The sequence below is a fragment of the Quercus robur genome, chromosome 5, assembly GCF_932294415.1.
Source record: "Quercus robur chromosome 5, dhQueRobu3.1, whole genome shotgun sequence".
Lineage (NCBI taxonomy): Eukaryota > Viridiplantae > Streptophyta > Magnoliopsida > Fagales > Fagaceae > Quercus > Quercus robur.
The window spans coordinates 28,799,267-28,809,478 of NC_065538.1; the positions used below are offsets into that span (position 1 = coordinate 28,799,267).

Here is a 10,212-nt window from a genome sequence, read left to right on the forward strand (position 1 = left end):
GGAGGGCGGCGGAGAGGTTTTTCGCCGAGGTCTTCGGTTTCCTCTTCGATAACACATCTGGTGTTATCTCTGTGTTTGCATCTTCCTTCCTCTCTATCTCTGCCTTTACTTTATCTGCTGTGGTTTATTTTGTTATGGCTTAGATAGTTGTTTAATCAATTACATATTATAGCATATGTTAAGTTTCCGCACACTAGTTGTTTAACATATTGCTTGTGTTGATTAAGTTGGTTTTTGGGGGTCTAAACGTTCAAAAGTGTTTTTGTACACGTTTTTGAACTTTCAAAAAAGTATTGGAGATAAGCCAAACCTATTCTATGGAGTCTAAAATATTAATACAGCTTAATTGGTGTTTAATGCATTTAGACCCTCATCATATTTACTTAGGCTCTTGCACTTAAATCGAACAATAATTGGGACATGAAAAGCAAGAAATCTCTATTTTGCCATTCTTTGATTCTTGCATAGCCTTTTGGTTATGTTATTTTAATTTTTAATTTATGAAAGTCTTTTGGCTTCTTTCACACATTGGAAAATGAGTGTGAGTTAAAGAGGTTTAAAGTCTGTGCTGTATATTTAAGAGTTAGGCCTTTTTGGATATACACCACTGTAAGTTTCTTTAAAACCTTCTCCCCTCTCCCCGTGTGTGTATGTTAAAAATATTTAGTATTCTCAAAAAAAAAAAAAAAAAAAAAACTTCCACTTCTACAAAAATAACTATATAATTCTTTTTACTAGTAATTTACACACACACACACACACACACACTCAGTGAATCTTAAGACAACAATTTAAATTCAAATTTTAACCATCCATGAATAACTGGGATTTGGAGAATCCATGTACTAATATGTGCTTCTCAATAATAATGAAATAACTGTAAAGAAATAGATATTCAAGTAGAAATTCATACTTAATAAAGCAGCCTTGTAGATCATATGACAAGGTCTATTCAACCACCAAGCTTAGTGCCATTAGAGGTGATAGATTGAAATCCTAATAAACTCATAGAAACAGTGCACAAATTACTAATAGAATTTATTTGAACTTCTTAATGAAGTCATAGATGTGAGAACCGATTTCCTCTGCTCTTTCTTGGTTGATGAAGTGACCCACCCCTTCCATCACAATAGCTTCCTCCAAAAATGGCATATCTTTCTTGAAATCACCATTGTGTATGTATTCCTTTGTCCTCAGGGTGGTGTACACCATGTCCAAATCCCCCACTATGAACTTCACAAGTACCTTCACTTGCACTCTGGTCCATTTTTCTGTGACCTCCAAATTTTTGCAATAATCAGAAACTAATTCTCAAACGTTTGTTTTATGAATACCAAAGTACTGGGACATTTAATGTTAAGGAAGGCCAAGATTTAAGTTTCATGCTTATATTTTATGTGAACCCAAGATTTTGGTTCTTTTGTTGATTAAAAATGTGCCGGGTGAGTGTCTTGGAAGAGGATATCTCCATTTGAAATGAATCAATCTCATGTTTCATATTAAATATTACAAATCTAAGATATAGTCATTTAAAAAAACATGACTCTATGCAGAGTTAGATTTAAGAATTAAAACCTTAAACGTGAAATGGGCACCTAGAATTTGTTACATATCAAGTCTTAAGCATAAGAAATGGTTTGACATTTAGATTTTTAAACATTTTCTTTGAAGTTTGTAACATATTGGTCAATTGCTCGGTAGTAGTTCAATCCTCCAGTGAATCCTTTCTGGTCAAATTTTGTGACATAATAAGTAAGCTCTTCTTTTGAAAGCCAAGAGGGCAAGGAAATTGAAGCATTGGTATGGATTCTAAATGCATTTCCTTTAGGGAAGTAGGGTGGACTTGGTTTTCGAATTGAGAAAATGGTCTTGACTACATTTGCTATACCTATTTCAGCAATCTCAGCTTCAATTTCTCCTGGTGCCTGCAACACATATGGAAATATCAAAGTAAAATTGGGTGTCGATATAAGATATTAGTTACCAAGTTTTGGTTTTCAATTTTCAGAGTCCAAGATTAGCCACTTATAACTTGGAATGTGACATGCACTAAAGTCTAAGCCTAAAAATCTTGAGCAAGAATCATAACAGAGCAAATAATGTGACTTAGAGAGCCTTTGCTCAAATCAAACAAGTGATAGGCCAAAAACGAATTGGCCCCTTGTGATAAATTAATTGATTAATAGCCAAGTTTTTTAATTAATCAAATTAACATGCAAATCGCGTGATAGCACAAACAAATCACCAAATAAATAAATATGCAGCGGAAAATAAATGACACGGTGATTTGTTTACGAATGGGGAAAACCAACATGGCAAAAACCCCACCGGGTGATTTTCAAGTCACCATTCCTGAAATTCCATTATTATCACAACAAGCGGTTACAAGTAAAGAAATCCCAGTATCTTATACCAACCTATAGTTGAATCCTTACCCCAATACTCAATTGAACTTGTTCTATAGTGATAATTTCCCCTTTTGACGCATGGCTTCCAAGTACGTGACTAACCAATTGTGCGGATCCCAGTACGCGACTTCAATCACCAACTAGAGAAGGTTGTTGGCTGCAAAGTTCTTCAGTTCATCCACATGACCTTGGACAGACTTGCATGTCTTCAACACTTGTTCTTGAAACACAGTTTATTGAAATATTAAACATATCCTAGACTTACCCAAATACAAGTAAAGTGCGTTTTGTCAGAGGATAAGCCAATTACATAAAATAGTGACATATGTTCCTAACAAGTGACTCACATATGTCCTAACAATCTCCCCCTTTGGCAATCAATGACAAAACCACAGCAAACAAATGAATATAAGAGAGAAATCATAAATCATTCAACTCATATTCACTTGTTGAATACAATAAAATCTATCCTAACACAAACTCTTGAAAAACTTTATAAGAAGAGAGTTTATGGCAAGTAGACTTTGCCAACCTGTATTTCTGAAACACTTTAAACAAAACTCATCAAGGCATCTTTGTGTGAAACATAAATAATAGATTGCATACAAGAATTAGAAACATGCATATAAAGATAGAAAAGAAACAACGCCTGTAAAGGTAGGTGAAAGAAACATATATCAACATATATAAAGAAGATAAGTACAATGTATGTCAAAAGTGGTCACAAGACCCATGTACAAGAATAAATGTATCTAAAATAGAGAAAAGAAAAAGATACAAGTAATCCTCACTACATCCCTAAAGATATCAACACTCCCCTAACTAAAATGTCCTATACTAAATCTCCCCCTAAGAATGACTACTCTCATATCCAAAACTACTTTCCCTTTTTGTCACAAGTGACAAAGGATAAGAGTGTCAAGTAGCCATCTCATTGGTAGAGCTAGCATCTCCATCATCATCATCCGAAGCATCATCGTCATCACCATCATCATCATCCTCATCCTCAGAATTAGATGCCACTAGAGGAGGTGGTGGACGAGAAGCCTCAAGAGTATAACAACCTATGGTCGTCTGCCGTCGTGCAATGCGACCAACACGAACGTTCACCTAATACAACTTTGTAAAGAGTGTATCAAGGCGAGCCTCCATGCGTTGCAGTTGCACCATGATGTCTCCTAGAGTCACATCGCTTGTAGAAGAGGAAGGAGTAGATGGGGATAGAGCAAAACGAGATGGAGTTGAATGGGAGGGAGGAGATGCTGAATTCGACTACTGTGACCTTAATTGCGCCTCGCTACATTTAATGGTAGCATAGTCTATGGCACACATGACAGAAAAATGGTCGGAAGAGGGAAAGGGAACAGAAAAATGGCATAGAATCCATGTGGTAGTCGAAGGGCAAATGAGCTTATCACGGGTAGTCGTATCCCTATACACATCTAAGATAGAAAGAATAAAATGTGAAGGAAAATCTATAGTGAGGTGCTCTAACAAAGCTAGCAAAAATCGAGCATGAGGCTCTGTGATAGAGTTATAATGAGAGTGGGTGCAAAACAAAAGTCATCCCCAAGTTTATGAATATAGGACCTTTAGCAAAGGCCTTACATGGTGTAAACTGATGATCACCCCAATCTACAGGACGCTCACAAAAGGCAAAAATCATCTCGTCTTTGGACACAGTCCTCAGACGCTCACAACCGGGGTAGTCGGGATGCTCTACCCTCGAAACATGAAGCACATCCGCAACAAGCTGTGTTGTGACTATAATGCGTGTACCTCAAATGCGAGTAGAAAAGAGAGGTACAAAAAATCAAATCCCTGCATGTTGGAGTAAAACTCCTGGATTAGTACGGATGGACAAGTGACCAAGACGTCACACAGTGACTCCCATCCCTGACTGTGAATGACAGTGGGAAGGTCAATGTCAGCGAAGTCTGCCAAAATGACTCAGCGTTTTGAATGAACACCTTGTCAAGAAAAGTTCTCTGAGAAGTCCTTTCAGGCATCCTCATCACGAAACTGAATATGAGAAGGAGTAGGATCAGAAAAAGACGATGCCCCGGAATGAAGAAGGTTTTGGGACAGAGCATATTTACGTTTAGGTGCCATAAACACGACTAATGTAAACAGAAAGAGAGGAAGAGAAAGAGAGACAATTAGAAAAGTCCCAAAGCAATTCAAATATAAAAAGTATATTGAAAAGAGAGTACGTATGCATGGGGAATGCATGAACATGTGATATGCAAAACAAATTGCATCATGGGCTCAGCCCAATCCAATCCTACCAACACACAATCAATTTGCACACATCTAAATGCATGATAATATGTTATAATGCTTATGTGGTGCAATGCATGAGATTTTAAACTCATTTAATCAAAAACCCATCCCAAAAATTTCAGTAACAACTCATTAATTTTGAAAAAGCCCAAAATTTTTCAAAAACCCCAAAACCTAGGTCCAAATGCATGAAATGCATGAAAAATGAGAGAAAAAGAACACATACCAAGTGATTAGAAGCAAGGAAAGGCCGAAAATCATGTGGGTTGAAGGTTTAGAGGGAGAAGAAAGTGTTTGAGAGGTGAATAGGCACGGATAGATCAAGAGAGATCGAGGAAATGAGAACTGGATCGTGAAAAACCTATATATAGATCCTCAGTAATTCTCAACAAATAGAGGTGTCGAGAGGTGTCGAGACATCTGTCGAGAATGATGTCGAAAAACACAACGTCGACAGATACAGCTGTCGAGAAGGTGTCAAGAAACAAAGTAAGGACACAAGAACAGAAGCTCAATCGATCCACCAACTATCGAGAAGCTATCGAGGGTCCAGGAACTTTCTCGATCGATCCACCTAGCTGTTGATGATCTGTCGAGATTGTGATAAGAACAAAGCTTAAGAGCTTGACAGATAGCTAGGTGTCAAGGAGGTGTCGAGATAGCTTAAAAACTGTTTTTCAAGAAGGGAAAAACACAGCTATGAATGCAATAAAGCATGCAACTCAACCAAAGATCCAGTCAACATTTTAAGCTCTCAAAATCATCTCTCAACAAAAATATTAAGCACAATGATCCCAAAAACACAAACATACACTAGACCTGTCTAACCAATTTTATATTTCAAAAACTGGTTAAGACAGTTTAGTGAGCATACATTAACACATGTAAAACCTTGTGATGACCAAATCACATTGTACCTGCACATGTATCAAAAGTAGCAAAGAATATTGCGTGTTGTGTGTGAAAAATATCGCAAGATTGCATAAGTATATACTTGTTATGACGGTTTGAGATATGAGAAAATCAATATAACTCACACACAATCATAACTGTTTAATCGGGACTATCACCTTCGAGGTACATCCTATAACTCCCACATCTCCTAAAATACACGCTTGCAATCATATTTAAAGTATTTTTGATCTTTTTTCTTTTCATTTGCTTTGCATATTTTTGTTTAAGCAAATCATGCATGGGCATTTAAGAGAGAGAAAAGAAATACCCAATGATGGTAAGCATTTGACATTTCAATTTTGCTATGCCGAAGCACACAAATGTCATTGACATTGCATTTTTGCTATGCGGAAGCATACAGATGTCATTTCATGATTGGCGGGCTACAGTGGTGAGATGGTTATTTATAACTTTCTCTTAGGATTTTCTAGTCCTTCCCGTCAAAAAGAGTGATACGAGTGTTAAGTACAAGAGATTACTTAATTTTACTCATCACAAACAAGAGTCACAAAACTCACTTGCTTAGTTGTGCATAGAGATGCTCATCTAAGCTACAAAAGATACAAAATTTAGAAAAATTTGTTTCAATGGCCATCCAAGGTACACAAGTACCAATGTACACAAACACACACAGGTTTTGTATTTTTCTGATTTTGATTTTTCAAAAAAAAAAATTTATATGAAAAACAAAACAAAGCAAAATTGAAAAATAGCCAAACAAAAACATGTTAAGCAAAGCAAAGCATAAAAACTGGATGCAAATGCATAAGGAAGAAGGAGGAGAGAAAGAGATCAATCCATGGAGATAACACCAATGTTTTGACAAAGGAATTCAAAACGTTTGCTGTCAAGAGGTTTGGTGAACAAGTCAGCCTTCTGATCATCAGTGCGAATAAACTCAAGAGTGAGGATATCATCTTCGACAAGCTCCCTAATGAAGTGATGTCGAATCTCTACGTGTTTGGTTTGAGAATGTTGAACTGGATTCTTAGAGATGTTGATGGCATTGGTATTGTCACAATAGATGGTGAGATGCTTTTGATAAATACCATAATCATGGAGGAGTTTTCGCATCCATAGGAGTTGGGTGCAACAGCTACCGGCAGCGATGTACTCAGCTTCTGCAGTGGATAACAAGATGGAGCTCTACTTTTTGCTCATCCAAGAGACAAGATTGTTACTCACATAAAAATAACCCCCTCGATGTACTCTTTGTATCATCAACATTCCCAGCCCAATTGGCATCAGAATATCCAACTAAGACATCATTTGTGTCCTTGCTATACCACACACCGAACTCAGCAGTGGTTTTGACATACTTTATAATTCTTTTTAAAGCAATCATATGGGATTCTTTGGAATTAGCCTGATATTTAGCACATACTCAACACTATAACTAATGTCAGGTCTACTAGCAACAAGGTAAAGAAGACTATCTATCATGCTTCTATATAGGGAAGAATCTACACTTTTTCCTAACAAGTCCACAGTGAGTTTAACATTTGAGCTCATAGGGGTTCTAACAGAACTAGCAAATTCCAAACCAAACTTTTTCACAAGATTCTTAGCATATTTAGATTGAAATAGAAGTATACCTGAATCCTGTTGACGAATCTACAATCCAAGGAAGTGAGTCAGCTCTCCAATCATGCTCATCTCGAACTTGGCTTGCATGAGTTTTGAGAAGCCATGAGCAAGTTCATCCTTAGTCGACCCAAAGATAATATCATCAACATAAACTTGAACAACTATCAACTCACCATCTTCCTTTTTGATGAAGAGAGTCTGATCAGCTTTTCCTCTTGTGAACCCATGTGACACCAAGTATTGTGTGAGCCTCTGAAACTTTGAATCCGTGACAACCTTTGTTCCCTCATAGGTTGTTTGGAGGATGGTCCATGCTTCCTTAGTAGTTTTAGTGGAGGATATCTTCTTGAACTCCTCATTGGTGACCGCATTGAATAAGGCATTCAATGCCTTGCTGTTGAAATTTGCCGCCTTGATCTTGGCATCGTCCCAATCGGTCGGCACTTCTGTAGGCTTAGCCTAGCCTAATTCCACAGTTTGCCACACTTTTTCATCTAAAGACTACAAGAATGCTCTCCTGTGTACTTTCCAGTATGCATAGTTAATGTCATCAAATAAAGGAGATATAATTAAAGACTATCCTCTATCCATGACAAATAGGAGTCAATGGATTAACACAACAAAGATTAAAACCTAATCAGAGTGTGCCTGCTCTAATATCACTTGATAGGCCAAAAACGAATTGACCCCTTGTGATAAATTAATTGATTAATTAGCCAAGTTTATTAATTAATTAAATTAACATGCAAAGCACGTGATAGCACAAAAAAATCACCAAATAACTAAATATGCAGCAGAAAATAAATGATACGGTGATTTGTTTACGAATGGAGAAAACCTACACGGAAAAAACCCTACACCTTAAATTCCATTATTATCACAACAAGTGGTTACAAGTAAGGGAATCCCAATACCATATACCAACCTACAGTTAAACCTTTACCCCAATATCCAATTGGACTTGTTTTGTAGTGACAATTTCCCCCTTTGATGCGCGGCTCCCAAGTACGTGATTAACCAATTGCACGGATCCCAGTATGCGACTTCAATCACCAACTAGAGAAGGGTGTTGGCTGCAAAGTTCTTTAGTTCATCCACATGATGAAGATCAAGAAGATGCTTGGTCACAAAACCCTACAGTGCACAAACACATCAACTTCTTCAAAAGAGATGAACAAGGGCAAAACTTTGTCTTCGGTTAGAAATTGCTTGAACAAACTTTGTCCAACACTTGTGTAACTTGTATAAAATAATCCTTTTATATGTCTAGGGTTGTGAGAAAAGAAAACCCAAACACATAATTATGGATTAGAGTCAAAACAGAACTGGAATTCTGTTTTTCATAAAGTTCGACAGATACTTGTCTATCGAGATGCTGTTGAGTAGCTGTCGAGCCACGGGGCTGGAACAATTTCTTAAGCTCGATAGATAGCTAGTTGTCGAGCTTTAATGAACAACACTTCTTCAACTTGAATCTTGGACAGACTTGCATGTCTTCAACACTTGATCTTGAAACACAATTTCTTGAAGTATTAAACACATCCTAGATCTACCAAAATACAAGAAAAGTGCATTTTGTCAAAGGATAAGCCAATTATATAAAATAGTGACATATGTTCCTAATAAATGACTTACATATGTTCTAACAACAAGCATGCTTACCTAACTGTTTTAGCTATTTCATAGAAACTAGGCACCAAAGAGGTAAATGGGATTAAACAAATAAGATTTTATACTAAAACATGATCATTTAAGCATACAAGAAGCCAAATCTGGTTATGTTAACGAAACAAGAACCTGAAATCTGCATATATAGTAGTCATCTCCAAAGAAATCTCGCATTCTATCCATTGGCTTCATCTATGGACTCCTTGGCATGAATGGAACACTAAGGCACACAAATGCCTTCACTCTTTCAGGCTTAAACATGCACAAGTACCAACCCATGATGGCTCCCCAATCATGTCCTACAAGAAACAGTTGGTCCACACTCAGTGAATCAATGAGAGCAACAAGGTCATTGACAATGTGATCGCAGGTGTAGCTGGTGATGGAAGTTGGTGTATCAGTGTCACCGAAGCCCTAGAGAACTGGTGCTATAGCATGGTATCCAAGTGAGCTCAAAGCATGAATTTGGTGGCGCCAGGCGTACCAAAGCTCAGGGAAGCCAAGGAGGAATAGTACTACTGGGCCTTGTCCTTTTTCTGCTATGTGCATTTTGATGCCATTGACACTCACAATCCTATGATCTATCCCCTCCATACCTATCTCTCGTTGTCTAAGAAGTAAAAACTCTTTTTTTCTCTTGTTCTTTCGCATGAGCTTAAGCTTCATGGGTTGGTGGAAGTAGCTAGCTGGTGGATTTAAAGAGAGGTGTTATGAATAGTACAGGAGTTAATGCAGAGCACAGAAAAGTTGAGTCTCTAATTAAATAACATTGCTACTGCTTTTGGGAAGGGCTAGCGTGGCTTTCCAAGGCAAAGGAGAGTCGGGGAAGAACACAGTAACATAACATTAATGCTGGAGCACATGTTAGATTGGTTGAACAAGGAACTTCTCCGAGAAAGTATGTCCATATCAGGATTACATGTAATCATACATGATAGCATTTTTTAAACTTTATACTCGCGTACATTCATTCACCAAAAAAAGCTTTGAAAGCGTAATTCTATGCCAATTTTGTGAAGACATTATTAAAACCATCTATAGCTTATAGCTAATAGGATGGGCCAGAATACAATGATGACTCAATGAGTGTCTTTTCCCATTTCAGTTTTAAACTACGGTGATATTCATAAAATTAGAAATTTCAACCATGGGATTTGTTCCTCTTAATAACTTTGCTATTGACACAAATTTCACTCTTTAATTTTTATTTTTGCAATTTGTTGTTCCTCTTATCAACTCTGCTATTGACACAAAATTTCACTCTCTTTAATTTTTATTTTTGCAATTTTTTGTTGGCAAGTTTTAATTGGTT

At 37.0% G+C, this 10,212-nt stretch overlaps 1 pseudogene; it reads right to left on the reverse strand.

The window, feature by feature from the left end:
* Nucleotides 1–1,038: 1,038 nt before the first annotated feature.
* Nucleotides 1,039–9,494, reverse strand: LOC126728064 (uncharacterized; annotated as a pseudogene).
* Between the last annotated feature and the right edge of the window lie 718 nt (nt 9,495–10,212).